We start from the raw sequence: 16,123 nt of genomic DNA, 5'->3' as shown, positions 1-16,123 counted from the left end.
TTGGGTCTATATTTATAAATCTGAAATAGATTTTGGAATTTACCTCTAAACATTTCTGAAGAATTTCCTTTCTTTCTCAAAGTCCGAAGAATGACTCCCTTCACTGTTGATGGGACTGAACCAAATGAAAATAATAAAATAATATAAGAATTACAAAATAAAAACGGTAATCCTTATAGATCATTTTCTATTTGTCAAATATATGCAAAGTACAAAAACTGTTTTATTTAACTATTATCTTAACCCTACGAGTCTAGCGCATTTTAATAACCCTTCTACAGCTGAGGAAATTGAGGCAGGGAGAGATTAAAACTCCCACAAGCTCACATAGCTAGTATGTGAGGGATGGGGGGGCCTCCATCGCCTGTGCCTTTAACGGTCTTTTTACAATGCCTGTCAGGTTTCGGCAAAACAAAATAAAATTCTGTATTATGCTTTTTCATCTCATGGTTTTTATTCAAAGGTCAAATCCACATTCTCTTCCAGATGGACAGTTGTGGTTCTATGGGAAGGATGGTTCACGATTCTTTTCAAAGCCCTCTTTGACTGAAGGGGCTTATATCCAACTTCAAAAGTTGCCCAATCTGAGTAGCTTAAAATTATCTGCTGCTTACTTGCAACCTTTTTAGTAAATACCCTCTGGCTTGGGGTAGCTTTGGTATTTCATATTTAATAAAAGTGTCTGCTACCTGCCCTTAGAAAATCTCTTGGTTTTATGTCTCCCAGACTGCTTGTTGCTGAGGGCAAATTGTGGAATGGAGACTGGTGGAATTTCACCGTGCTGCAGAAATTAGGAGCGACTACAACATTAAAAGCAACAGCAGGTACTATAAATCTGAACTTTGGGGAAAAAAAGAATACAAGTAAAACATGGGAATGTATAGGCTGCTACATTGCCAAGCTGAAGACAGTTTTCCTAAAGAGACAATTAAGCCTTTCTACAAAGAAATCATTTTTTATTTTGGATTGCATTTAAAATCTGAAGGCACAATGCAAATTTCTCAACAGTTAATCATTCAGTCAATTTCTGCAAAGCCATTTCATCTCTTTGGGGCACCTCTCTTTTTCCAATATTTTAAAAAGCAGATTTTCTCATTATCAAAGTAATTCGTATTTGTTGTAGAACATCTAGAAATAGACAGATAACCCCAAATATCACAACACAGAGATATATCCTGTTAACAGTTTAGTGTAGAGCCTTCCAACATTTGTTTTACACACACATAATTTTTGATGTTATCTGTTCTTGTCACTTATCAATATATTATAAAATCTTTTCATTTTGTTAAATATTCTTTGATAGTATCATTTAATGATGATTATGCCATTCCTTAACCAAACCAGTATGCTGGGAATTGAAATTGTTTCCAGGTTTACACCATTATAAATAATGCTGCAATGAACACATTTGTAGTTAACTCTTGGTATGCATCCATGGTTGTTGTCTTTAGGAGAAATTCCTAGCACTGGCCATGTTGATACCAAGTGTTTGCAAAATAACCTATGCAATTACTCCTCCGGAAAGGCACCAATTTACATTCACACAGTATGGCATTTCTGATTTTTTTCTTTTTTTTTTAGTATTTTTTGGTGAGCTCTTATTTCTATACCAGAAAAGCAGGGCTCCTCTTTATCTGGGTGTCCAGCAGATAGGGGATGAAAGGACGTAGTTGCTCAGTCACCTTTCTATTCATTTCCATCTCTACCTCAGGCTTTGTATTTTGCTCTGTTGCATTTTGGTAAGGTTGTCATAAAGGAAAGAGAAATGGTAGGAGAGCAGGGTGAGGAAAAAGTAAACAGTCTCCTCAATCTGCTTCTTTAGGATATAGTGTTTTCCTTGTAACAGACTTATAATGGGGGGTGGGGAGTGTGCTCTTTATTTTTATTCATTTTCAGTTGTAACTAGCATTTGGAACACTGTATTATAGTATGTGAAAGGGACCTAACAAATAAAAAAATCCTGTTGAGGTGTTTCATAGTACTGCCCTACTTGGTGTATCCTTTGCATGGTGGCCTGGGGTTCCCCTTTGGCAAGAATATGCTCCTCATCTGCAATCAAGAATGGCTTGTTCTTGTGAAGAATGACTCTGATCCTTAAAACCACAGAGAAAATATTTAGAAATTGGGCTGGACTCCTGGGATAAAGGTATCTACCCTAAACTCTTAGGGGACTCCTTTATCTTTAAGCAGAGATTTGAAAAATGAAATCCCAGCTTTTTATTTTTAGAAAGCACTTGGAATGATCAATCATTTTTCTTTCCCACATATATCATGTATGAATAAAATAGGGAAACATAAACTAGTCAGGTTTTACCTCAAATATACTAAAATAAAGCAAAATCACTTCTTCAAATACGATATCTATTTTGGATAAAAACAGTGTGGTTTTATGGCATCAGCTCTTCATTATCTAGTTATGCCTATGTAATAGACTACAGGGCAAACTGCTTTAATTCTACATAATTTGCTTGTAGAGCCACACAGAGCAAAAAATACTGCCTTCCTTTCTTTTCTTCTTGTGAACAAGCAAAAGAAATAATTTTGTGTGAAAAATCCTAAGGATTAGATCAGTTGATGTAGTTCATTGAGCACAAAGAAGAAACTAGAGCTTTAATAATAATAATAATCTAGGAAACAGGTATAGTTATAGCAAAATTATGTTTTATAACCCAAATATAAACATAAATGTTGGTTACAGGCCTCCAGAGTAGTTGATAGAAATGGGCTTAGTCCACGGTGTATGGAAACCAGAGTTAATCCTAGAGACAACTGAAAGCCATTTGGTCTATGGATTGCATGAAAATGTGCAAAAAGTGGATTGGATTGATGGACATTCCAAACTCTATTATTTTCAAAAGAAGGTTTTCTTCTATTATGTCTATTCTTTATAAAAGAAACTGATATCACTATATTTTCCTGTGTTCTAAACGTAACCCTTTGCCAAAACCCTTCAATTTAAAATACTCAGCCTATTGCATGTCATATGCCTCTTTTTTAAATTTATTTTTTATTGGAGTTCAATTTGCCAACATATAGAACAACACCCAGTGCTCATCCCATCAAGTGCCCTCCTCAGTGTCATATGCCTCTTCTTAACCTAGACAAATACAGCTGCTTCAGATTCCGTAAGATTTATTAATACGTATTTTTTTGTATTTTCATTTGCTCATCATAATTAGCCCGTGTGTGTTCCTAATTCAATAGTCTTCACTGAACAGGGAATTTTTAGTGATGAAGAACTTCATCAAAACATCAATTCCACCACCTACGCTCCTGGGAGAAAGGAAGACTTTGGAGCTATAAAAATATGCTCTGATGATGTTTGTTAATATAGTTGGAACATTATTATAGACTATAACCAGGCCAATGAACAACCTCACTGATTTGGAGTTAGAACAGTCTTACTCTAGAGTGTGAATACAATAGTGTATAGTGAAATACAAGCCTGTGTTTTCACAGAATGGTAGCCAATCAGAGCCAAAGTAACATACCGATACCTAAAGAAAGCATCTTCCCAAATAAGGAAATATAAATTTCTTATTCCCCCGTATCTCAAGGATATTGGCACAATGTTGGAAAGAAACCAGTTTAACTTTTTGGGGGCTGATTTAAGCTTCTCTGGCTCCTTGAAATAAGAGTAAATACTTTTCTACATTCTATCTAGAGACGAAACCTTTAAGTGAAGCCCAAGAAGAGAATCATGCAAAGCCATGGTTCTCAGACTCTGATACCACTGAAACTCTAGGAGTTTGGCTAAGGTGCTTCAGAATTTCAGTATTTCTGCTTCACCCAGAACAGGCCTGCTTTTACCTGAGCTCTACCTTGGACGTCCTTCTCAGCAACCACTTAAAGGAAGGCTTCCTTAGCAATAATAACAGTGACAACGACAATCATAGAAAAGTACCAGTATCACTGTAAAACTGTGATTTACTTTTTAAAAAAACTTTATTTATTTACTTATTTGACAGAGAGAGAGCACATGCAGAAGCAGAGGGAACAGGAGAGGGAGAAGCAGGCTCCTTGCTAAGCAGGGAGCAGGACTAGGGGCTTGATCCCAGGGGCCCCGGGTCACGACCTGAGCCGAAGGCAGACACTTGACCGACTGAGCCACCCAGGTGCCCCAAGTAAAACTGTGATTTAAATAATGATTAAATTATGACCAGAATCTTAACTCTGCCATCGATGCCAGCATTTAAAGATGGTCTAATACTTTTACAGACTACATTTTGAAAGAAAGATTACAGTAGCCTTGTGTCTAGCACATAACAGGTGCTCAGTAAATATTTACAGAATGAATGAATCAGTGGGTAAAAGAGAGAAGAGAATTACACCAGTGGTATAAAGACCTGAATTCAAATCCTGATTCCTTAAGAGATTCTGGCTTCCTCTCTGGGCCTGTTTCTCAAACTGATCAGCTTCCAGATTAGTTTTGAGATCCCATCCAACATTGCCTGGAATTATGATCAGAAAAATGTGTGTTGTGTTGGAAAGGAAGTCGTAAAGGGAAAGAGCAAGTTTCAAATGCTAAAGGTCAGGCAGGCCAATAAAGATCAAGCCACCAACAGCATCTACAATATCCAGCACAGCCTGCGTAGAAAGCCGAATATGACTTGCTGGTCACAAGCAATTGCACACACATCCTAGGAATACTTTCAGCCCCATTTTAAAAATAAGAAAATGGAAGTTTGGCAAGGCAGGTGATTTTCTTTATATCACCCAAGTGGCAGAGCTGATTTTGGAAACTGAGTCTTTGAACACCATCACTCTGTGGACTCAAATATTTAAAAGGCTTTTACAACCTATTCACTCATGTAAGAGATCACCCATGTGGCAGAAGGATGCGACAGAATTGGGGTGGCCTAGCTCCCCTCTTCCAAGAAGGAGGCTCATAACCTAAATCTCTTAATTCCCGATCCAGAGTTTCATGCATGAAACTTTATGGCCTCTTGAAAGGTGAATGAGTAGATTTGATTCATTGGAAGTCAGAACAGCTTTTTTAAACATTTGAGAATCAAGATAGGTAGTTAGTCTGACTTATAAAATTTTCTTATGGATGTCACCATCAGAAAAATTTATCTAAGCTTAGTATACTGCAAAGCTTATTCAAATCCATCACATCTTCAGATGCAGCCATTGTTAGCTGAGGGTTTTAGCATGAATTCCAGCTGCATCTTATTCATGTGATCTCGGAAAATAGCAATTTGTTTCACTATCACCAAATTTCATCCATTTAAAATAGGTCACCAAGACATCACATTTTTATGAGGTTATTTTTACCATCTCTCTCTTTTTGGGCTGTAGTTTTGCAGGTTATTTTTCTTCTGTGTATTAATGAGAGGAGTTCAGAGTACTGAATTTTGTTTTTTGTTTATTTGTTTATTGAAGTACTGTCATCTTCGAATCTCAGGTAAATAAAAAAATAAAAAATACAAAATGAAATAATGAAATACCTTTTCTGGTCAAGAAAAGATAAATTCTAATTTTATAATAGTAATCAGGAAAGTTTTAAAATGAAAAAGTTCTTCATTTCCTATGTTTGTAAATTGGTATGATCTATACAAGTAACTTAAAAATCACTCAATTATTATTATTATTATTATACCTTAATAGTCCTTTTTATGAGTGTATCTCTGTGTGTACTTTTTTTTTTAAAGTTAGCGCTTTTTAAAAATTTTTTATTTATTTATGATAGGCACACAGTGAGAGAGAGAGAGGCAGAAACACAGGCAGAGGGAGAAGAAGGCTCCATGCACCGGGAGCCTGACGTGGGATTCGATCCCAGGTCTCCAGGATCGCGCCCTGGGCCAAAGGCAGGCGCCAAACCACTGCACCACCCAGGGATCCCTCTCTGTGTGTATAAATATGCATACATATACCACACATACTCTAGGATAAAAATGAATCATTGAGGGCTTTTTTTAAAAAAAAGATCTTGTCCAATAACTTCACTATCTACATGCATTACCAAGATAATTTTCTGCAAATTAAATATAATAAAGGGGTGGTGGGGATTAAGGAGGGCACCTGTTGTGATGAGCACTGTTGTATGCAAGTGATGAATCACTAAATTCTACTTCTGAAACTATATTAAACTATATGTTAACAACTAAAATTTTTAAATAAAAACGCGAAACAATAAAATAAATTTAAAAAGTAAACAGCAACTATATTCCATTAACAAACTAATAATTGTAAATTCTAACTTGTTCTAATTATTTCTAATAATCTCTGTAGAGACTAATATCTCAAATAGTGTGTATGTGTTGATGATAGAAAGCAGGTTGAAAGTACTGATTTATTACAACCCTTCATTAAGGTTAAAAGCATTCCAGTGAGATGAAGACATCTGCCTTGTATTTTCACATTGCAGAAGAAAAGTTAAGGACAGGAAGAACAAAAAAGAAAAAGAACAATGTGTCAAGTTGAATTCAAGCCAGGTTTGAAGAAAACAATGCTATCTTCATATCTGTAAAAGTTTTTAAGAAAGAAACTTCCCATGCCCATGACTACCATTTATTATTGTGCTATCAAATTATGTTTAATACTGTATAGTAACAGCACAAAATATGCCGTATGTCCCTAAATTATGTTTCAAATTTTTATGCACAGTTAATCAACATATGTATCTTTCAATGTCTTTTATTTAAAAAAAAAATTAACAAAGAAAGCTACTACCAGAAAGAATCAAGGTAGGGTAATTACACAGTGTACTGGAAAAAGATTTTTTAAATGGATTGTTTCTTTCCTCTTCTTTCAGAGGTGGGACTGGCTAAGGTTGGCAATTATAGGGTTTAGTGAATAGTCACTTGATATCTTGGAAATCAAAGGAAAAGGCCACTGGAGAGGGGCTGAACTTAGCTGTTGCAGGATTTTTATCTCTCTGAATGAGTGCTACTGACAGGAACCATATGTGTTACATAATATAGCTGAGGAAGAGAACATGGGTGGTTTTCCAAGAAGCTGTGACCTGCCTGTGTACTCATGTCTATCTGTGCGCACATGTGCAAATCTGATGTATTTATGATATTTAATAAACACTTAGGGACTCATGTGAGCTTGGGGACTATGTGTTTGTCCCGTTTAAAAGATTATATGTGAGTATTCAGACTGATTTTGCCTTAGAATTAAAACTGATCTTTGCACTTTGTGGTGCTTGTCACTATACAAAAAACATTTGTTAAAGTGTGAGGCTTCCTTTGAAATGACAGAAGAAAACTTAATTGGTTCCTAACTAAGCTTGTATTTAGCCCACTTAAAAATAAAAAAGAGGCTTAAGCAGAGCTGATGATCACTCAAAACAATCTCACTGAGGTAATCAAATGAGTTTACTTCAGATTGTCATGTCAGGGCTCTTGAATGGCAGATATTTTCCCAGGAAGAGCAGATAAAAGTGGTATCTTAATTCATGTTTTTGTGGCATATCCTTTTTCATTTATTATTTTACTTTTCTCATTTATTATTTATATGCACATATCCCTTTACTTTTAACCTACCTATATTACTATATATGAAGTGTGTTTCTTATAGAAAGCACCTAGTGGGGAGCATGATTTTTTTAATCCATTCTAGTAATCTCTATTTTTTGATTGATGTGTGTAGACCATTTACATTTAATGTAATTATTGAGATGTTCAGATTTAGGTCTATCCTTTTATTTTTTTTCTTTTGGATTACTTGGACTATTTTTTACTATTCCATCTTAATTTATTGTTTTGTTTTTTACTATATATCTTTGTATAAATTTTTAGTGGATGCTCTAAGGATTATAATGTATACACTTAACTTTTTATAATCTGTTTAGACTCAGTACTTTACCATTTCAAATAGAATGTAGAAATCTTACCACCATATCGATCCTCTTATATTCCCCACCCTTATGTTGTAGTTGCCACATATTACATCTACACACATTGAAAATCCTATCAGACAATGCTATAATCTTTCCTTTTCAAGCATCAGTTTTTAAGAACTCAAGAGAATAGTTTATTACATGTACCCAGATATTTACCATTTCTATTGTATTTCTCTTGTTCCTGAGGTTCCAAGTTTCCTTCTAATATGATTTCCTTTCTTTCTGAAAAAGTTCTTTAGCAGCAAATTATCTTAGTTTTCCTTCATCTAATAATGTTTTGTTTCACTTCATTCCTAAAGGATATTTTCTCTAGATAGAGAATTCTGTGTTGATAATTCTTTCCTTTCCGTACTTGAACACTATTATGCCACCTCCCACTGGTCTCCATGGTTTCTGATGAGAAATCTGCAGTCACTTGAATAAAGCACCTAATCTTTATAGATCCTATAGATAATATCCTGGTTTTCTTGGCTGCTTACAAAATTTTTTCTTCACCTTTAGTTTTCAACAGTTTGGTTATGATGTGTCAAGGCATGGATTTCTTTGAGTTCATCCCATTGAGATTCACTGAGATTCTTGAATCTTTAGGTTTATGTCTTACTAAATTTGGGAAATTTACAGGCATTATCTCTTCAAAATTTTTTAAGCATCACCCCCTTTTGCTTCTTCTGGGACTGAATTGACATGAATATTAGGCTTTTTATTTTCCCATGATACCGGAGTCTCTGTTACTTTTTTCAATCTTGGTTCTCTGCGGTGTTTAATATGCATAATTTCTACTGATCAGTCTTTACATCAGACTGTACGTTATCATCTCCATTCTGCAACTGAACACATCCAGTGAGTTTTTTATTTCAGCTATTGTATTTTTAGTGCTAAAATTTCCATTAGGTTCTTCTTTATATTTTCTGTTTTTCTGTTCACAGTTTTTTCTCTTTAAGAGAATTTATCAAAAAAAAAAAAAAAAGAGAATTTATCATTGCTTGTTGGAATATTTTTATAATACCTACTTTAAATTTTATCAGATAATTTGAATTTACATGTCATCTTAGCATTGATGTTTATTGATTGCCCTTTCCCATATGAGTTGAATTATCCTGGTTGTTCATATGCCAAGTAATTTTTAAAAAATATTTTAAAAATTTATTTATTCATGAGAGATGGAGAGAGAGGGGCAGAGGCATAAGCAGAAGGAGAAGCAGGCTCCCCATGGGGAGCCTGAAGCCGGATTCCATCTGAGGACCCTGGGATCATGCCCTGAGCTGAAGGCAGACACTCAGCTACTGAGCCACCGAGGCGTCCCTGCCAAGTAATTTTTGATTGGAGTCTGGAAATTGTGACTATTATACTATGAGACTGGATCTTATTTAAAACTTATGAAGAATATTGATATTTTCATTTCAGTAGGCAATTGATCTGCTTATTTTCAAGCCATAAGTTCCAACTTACTTTCTATGGACTGTGGTCCTAATGTAAGTTCAGGTTTTAAAGCCCATTGCTATTCAGATCTGTGCCATGAGTGTACCACCCACGGTAAGTCTGAGACCTGGTTGAAAGTCTATTCACTTTTCGAAGTCTTGTATATACTGGCTAGGATGAGATTCACTCGTGCACATCTCGGAATTTTAGAGTTAGTAAATGACTTTATGAGGTTGCTTTCATGAACCCTTCCCTTTCCATAATCTCCCTAGCACTTTCTGTTTTCCAGGGACTCTTCTTTTTTATTTTTTAAAGATTTTATTTATTTATTCATAAGAGACACAGAGAGAGAGAGAGAGAGAGAGAGAGAGAGGCAGAGACACAGGCAGAGGGAGAAGCAGGCTCCATGCAGGGAGCCCAACGTGGGACTCGATCCCAGGTCTCCAGGATCAGGCCCTGGACTGAAGGCAGGCACTAAACCGCTGAGCCACCCGGGCTGCCCTCCAGGGACTCTTCTTATGAGGCTTTCAGTCAGAAAGCTGGGATTGTGCCAGGCATTTCTACAGCTGTGCCTGCTTCTGGGGCCATGTGGCAGGGAAACAATCATGGTAAACTCACACCAGTTCAGTGGCACTTTGAATCTGGGTCCTCCTCTGCAATTTTCTATTTACTGCTTACTTTTCAGAGTCCTCAACTGCTCCATACATCCTGTCCAGCTTCTACACCTGTATTCCAATGGAGATCAGAGAAGAATGTGCTTTCTCCATTTTACCCAGAATCTAAATCTTGGGAGTGACATTTTAAAATGACACATTTTGTTACAATAAACTTGTCAATTAAAGTTTCAGGGATAGTGTCCTCCATAATGGAGGACATTCAGTTTAAAAAGAAGTTTTCAGATATTTAAGTCTTAAATCCCTTAATATTATAAAGAAAGGCATGCATAGGTAATGAACCAGGAAATAGTTGTGACAAAATCAATACAGTGTCATATAAAAAGATAGGTGTGACAGTATAGATTTATTCATATTCCTGCATAAGATACGCATGCAGCGCTAAACTTTGCTCATGCTGATTCTTGTGTATTATCTATATGGTGGCTCCATAATATATCATAATATGGTATAATGTGAGATATTTTTAGCTCACAAATAATCCTTTTGTTTGTGTGTATACATGTGCGCATGTCCAGCCACACACAGAGCTTTGTTCTCAAAAATAATTTGTTTGGAACTAAATTTTCTGAAACAGTGGTTCTCAAATTTTTAATATGCTCTATCTCCAGAGTTTTGGACTCAGTATTTTTGCAATTGGGTCCAAGAATTTGCATTTATAACAAGACAATGCCAGATGATGCCAATGCTGGTGATTTCAGGGCCACAATTTGAGAACTGCTACCATAAAGAATGAATGGAGCATACCAGAATTTTATGTGGCCCATCAAAAGGCACAAATTGATGATTAAATGTAAACTTGTGACTTTCTATTAACTTTGTGAGATTTTCCAAGAACAAATTCATTCCATCCTTAAGTAAAATCACAATTGCTTTAAATTGATGCAAATTTAAATATTTTCAGTCAGTTCAAGTGCTGTTATAAACATGTATTCACAAATGCTTATGCAAATATTCATAATACTAACATTATGAATATACTAATACTAATATCACAAGCTGAAATAAGAATAATTCAATCAAATCAATTACTTGGCCTCACTAGTATCAAAAAAATGTTTAATTAATGATCTCAATTGCTACTCGCACAATTAGGTTTTATTCACTTTTAATGTATAGCGGGGATTGGCTTATGGGCCAAATCTGCCCCATGGCCTGTTTTTGTACAGCCAGTAAGCTAAGAACGGGTTTTACATTTTTTAAACGTAATCTTAAAAAATGCCACAGAAACTTTATTTGGATCACAAATTCTAGAATATTTACTATTTGGCTCTTAACAGAGAAACTTCACTGACTCTGATCAAGGGCATTGTCTGGTTGAGTTGAGGTAGTGCCTCAAGAGATGGCATAGTAGAATAATTAAAGACATAGTTTTTGTTGTTGGATTGCCCTTGTTCAAATGTTACCTCTGCTAACCACTTTATGTAGCCTTGGAGAAATTAATGCAATCTTTCTGTGCATCAGTATCCACACCTACAAAATGCAGATGATGAAAGTATTTGACTCATAGGGCTATTACTGATTTAATTAGTTAACACAAGCAAAGCCTGTAGAATAGCATCTGGCACATAGCACAAGATAGATACTAGCTCCTACTATTCGACTTGATAATATACCATGTAAACACTAAAGGTGAGATTTGTCCTGAACATTTACGAATATTAAATTTTTAAAAGTAAGGTACAAAATGGCCTGCAACGATTTGTAGAATAAGCAAAACACAGAAACGATACCATGGAAATAATACACATAGAGACACACACAAACACACAGAGGAAGGAAATATTCCAACTTGTTAGCTGTGGTCCCAACTTATCACTCAACTTATTAGCAATGGTGCTCTGGATGATTTTCTCCCTTCTAGTCTTTTACATTTTCCGAATTTTCTAAAATTCACGGAGTCTCAGCTTAATGGCTGTACCTCAGAAGTAGCTTATGCCTCTGCCAAGATTCTTATCCCCAAGATAGGATAAAAAGATGAGCTAAGGCTGCAGTGGTCACCATAATTCTGCCAGTATTTATTTTGGTCTCTGTAAGTCAGGCTGTTCACATTCTTTGTACATAGTTGTATTTAATTAGGACTTAGAGCTAGCCATAAAATGTGCATTAATTGTCTTTTATTTCATAAATGATGGCCAAAATAACAACCTTTGATAGGAACAGTTTGGGGGTAAGCACTATTTGGTCTGTTCATCTTCCAAGGCTCCCTGCCCCAAGCAAGAGATTTCTACTTGTTATCTCCTTTATCCTGGAGAATTACTAATCCTGTACTACCATATTAAGTACCAATTAAGCAGAGATTTGTCATTCCTGCTCGAGAACATTGAGCTGGGCTGTGGCTGCATATTTCACAGACTTCTGACAGAAATTATTTTAATTAGACTGCTGCTAGCAGCATTTAAAATAGTCTGTACAGCCAGAGAGAGGAAGAATGGCTCCTCAGCCAGATAATTTACTTATTTTTCTTTTTCACTCACCATAAATCTCAGGATTGTGGTTATTAAGCCTTTGGAGGGGGAAGGGGATAGTCAGGGAAAGAAATCAGCTAAACTTTATCTTACTTTAAATACCAGAAAAGAAAGATCCCCCACAGCTTTACTGAAAAAGACACTTTTAAAAGAAAAATATGTTCAAGCAAAAACTGACACCAATAGGATATTTTTACATTATGAATATCTAATATGTTTTAAAAGGACTTTAACATATGAATATCTAACATGTTTTAAAAAGGACTTTTATATAAAACTAACACAGTGGGAACTTTTCCTTTTCCTCTTTATCACGCGCCCAAAACTGAAGTTCTTATTTGGTAATTGTTAAGTTAATCTGCCACTGAAAAGCAAACTAAATAAATAACAACTAATCTGACCTCCACATTTAGTAGATCTTGATTAACTAGACAAAAGTTTTGCACTTGCAAAAGGATACATTCTATTTTATGAACTCCATTTGCCAAGATGACAAATTGGGCGAGTACAATTTTTTCCTCTTTTAAAAAATTTTAAATAAGGATTTCTCCGCCACATCCTGCCCAATCCTTATCAAAACTCAGCTAATTAGAATATTAATTGGAGTGTCTTATTCCAAACATTCTAATTTATTTAATCAGACCAAATATATTTTTTGTACATATTTTAAAAATAGGCTAAAATATTTAACCATCAAAATGCATATTTTTCCTTTGTGTTCTTCACTCACACATATGGTTCAATCTTCTATGAAGCAGCCACAACCCCATCTCTTTACGTCTGTGGAATTTTAATGCTATATGGGTCACTTTGACAGGTTTCCCACATGAAACCCAATAAACTTCCAAAACACAGGATGAATCCAAAGACCACCAGCCCTTGAAGAACAAGCTAAAAGACTGTCTATATGCCCACCACTTACCATTAAAAATGAAAAACATAAAAATCACACGATCAGATTTTAATGGGAAGATTCAAAGAATAGAGAGAGTTGCTTGGATGTAACACTACCAGAGAGCTGCCCGTGGACAACCAAAAAACCTCAATAAATCATGAATGCACTTAGAGTCCCTCTTCAGCCTGGCTGGCTACTACACTATTATCATTAATCATTAAAAAAATATTTTTGGAAGAGAAGACATGAAGATATGGCTGCGTTTCTTAATGTAGAACTTTAGAAATGGTAGCCTTTTGGAGAGCCTGGATGGTTCAGTCGACTAAGCATCTGCCTTCGGCTCAGGTCCTGATCCCAGGGTTCCGGGATCGAGCCCCACGTTGGTCTCTCTGCTTAGCGGGAAGTTTGTTTCTTCCCTTTTCTCTCCCTCTGCAGCTCCCCCTGCTTGTGCTCTCTCACACATGCTCTCTCTTTCAAGTAAATAATAAATAAAATCTTTTTTAAAAATTAAAAAAAAAAAGAAATGTTAGCCTTTGTAACTCTATTAGAAATTTAGTATTTTTAAAAAATTAGGTTAGGGGCACTTGGATGGCTCCATCAGTTATGTGTCCACTCTTGGTTTCGGATCAGATCCTGATCTTAGGGTTGTGAGATGGAGCCCAGCATTGGGCTCTGCACTGAGTGTAGAGCCTGCTTAAGATTCTCTCTCTCTCTCTCCTTCTGCCTCTGCCCCTCTGCCCCTCTCTCTTTCCAAAAAAAAAAAAAAGGGGGGGGGTTAGAACTGCTATGGAATTGTGGGAACCCAAAGACAACTAGAGGTGAATGGAAAGTGTTAGGAAAGAAGGGATCGTGGCCATACCCACCGGAGGATCAGAGATGGTTATTCATGTCACAGCTGTGTGATGGTTCCATGAGCCACATTTGCATATGGTGGTAGTGAGAAGATGGGCATGTGGCCAGGGAGAGATGGGGAAACAGTTCTTCCTTGAAACAGTTGTTGGCTAGGAATTAACAGTAATTGATACAGTAATTAATTCACAGTCCTCTGACTTTCAAACTCTCCAAAGTCAAATTGTTAAAGTCCAGTTCTCCCTCACATAATTTTAAATGGTTTTCATTTATAATTTGCATGGTTTTCTGTTTATAGCACTTATCACAATTTTAATATTACAGACATAACAGATATACACTGGCTAACATGGAATTCCAGATGAGTGCTCAAAAGTTCATTTGTTGGTTAAATCCGATGGAGGAAAGGTATGAACTTACAATTCCAAAATGAATTTCTGAGATGCTTTTTACCCCACCAGTCCCGGGATCCCTGGGTGGCGCAGCGGTTTGGCGCCTGCCTTTGGCCCAGGGCGCGATCCTGGAGACCCGGGATCGAATCCCACATCGGGCTCCCGGTGCATGGAGCCTGCTTCTCCCTCTGCCTGTGTCTCTCTGTGACTGTCATAAATAAATAAAAATTTAAAAAAATAAAATAAAAAAATAAAAAAAATAAAAAAATACCCCACCAGTCCCTTTTCCTTGGTGATATATGTTTTGTCTGGTGTCTTCTAAGACAGACTAGTCCATCTGTATTGAGACAAGTCACATTCCTTGATGATCTACCCAAGTATAGATGAAACAACTTCGCAGCTGCATTATCTCACACTCCATTCTAGCACTTACTTTCATCATGTGTAGATGTATATGGCCCTTGAAACTGAAGAACCAACCATATGTGGTAGACAAAAACATGTCCTTAGGTGCATTGTCACCATAAAGTCAGGTATAAGCCATTAGGTTTCTCTTGAATGAACATCAGGTTAAAGCAGCAGCAGCATCAGCTAGAAACACGGGAGAAGGGGCGCCTGGGTGGCTCAGTCAATTAAGCATCTGCTTTCAGCTCAGATCATGATCTCAAGGTCTTGGGATAGAGTTCCATCTCGGGCTCCCTGCTCATCAGGGAGCTTGCTTCTCCCTCTCCCTCTGTTGTTCCCCCTGATTGTGCTCTCTTGCTCTATCAAATAAATAAATAATAAAATCTTTTTTAAAAAAAACAACACAGTAGAAATACTAATTCCTACCTTTGCCCCAAACCTGGTGAACCAGAAACTTTGGGGATTGGGCCCAGAAAACTGTAGTTTCATAAGCCATCCAGGTGATTCTGATGCTAAAACCTGAGCACCACCACTGGGGCCCACTTTGATTGCACAGTGGAATCCCACGGGGAGCTTTGAAAAGTCATGATGCCTGTGCTCACCACTAGAGGTGCTGATTTCATTGGTCTATGGTATGGTCCCAGAACGCATTTCTAGAAGCTTGCTGGTTGATTCAAATGTACAGTGAGGGTTGAAAATGACTGGATTCACCCAGACAAGAATGTCTCCTCTTTCATCAATCATCTTGGCAACAACTGTCGATCACTGAGGCACACATCTTTCCACAAGTTGGAAAACTATTCTTTGCCTTTCTGCATTATTCTTACTGTCAAATTTCCATTCCATATTGATGAGCAAGGTTTGGTTTTCCTCAGCACATTTACTGTTTTAGACCTTTTGCTTTTATAAAACTGTTTATTGTCTCCATCACAGTCATACACTTGGCATCTTTAGGATTCTCAGTGCTTTCGTAGTTATCAACTGTGATGGGATTGACATGTTTCTCAAATGCCTCAAAATGAAGTACAGACACACCAGACAGGACTTTTCCTGCCCCCCATTGGTGGCAGGTATCTTGACTGGCTTCTGCTTTGGAGGATCATTTTATTCTCATCTCTAATTTTTTTCCACTGGGTAAGCTATTTTACATGACTTTTTAAAAAGATTTT

The 16,123-nt window shown here is 36.6% G+C and overlaps 1 long non-coding RNA gene across 11 annotated transcripts in view; it reads right to left on the bottom strand.

The window, feature by feature from the left end:
- LOC144304922 (uncharacterized) overlaps positions 1–16,123 on the bottom strand; it is a 368,717-nt gene that overhangs the window by 37,229 nt on the left and 315,365 nt on the right. For all 11 annotated transcript variants that reach the window (XR_013371921.1, XR_013371926.1, XR_013371920.1 and 8 more), the window contains 2 exons: positions 14,172–14,309; positions 44–115 (listed from right to left, as the gene is read on the bottom strand). This is a non-coding gene — a long non-coding RNA (uncharacterized LOC144304922). The remainder of the gene's footprint in view (positions 1–43; positions 116–14,171; positions 14,310–16,123) is intronic.

Source organism: Canis aureus, chromosome 34 (assembly GCF_053574225.1).
Source record: "Canis aureus isolate CA01 chromosome 34, VMU_Caureus_v.1.0, whole genome shotgun sequence".
NCBI lineage: Eukaryota > Metazoa > Chordata > Mammalia > Carnivora > Canidae > Canis > Canis aureus.
This window is presented reverse-complemented; position numbering and strand designations above follow the sequence as displayed.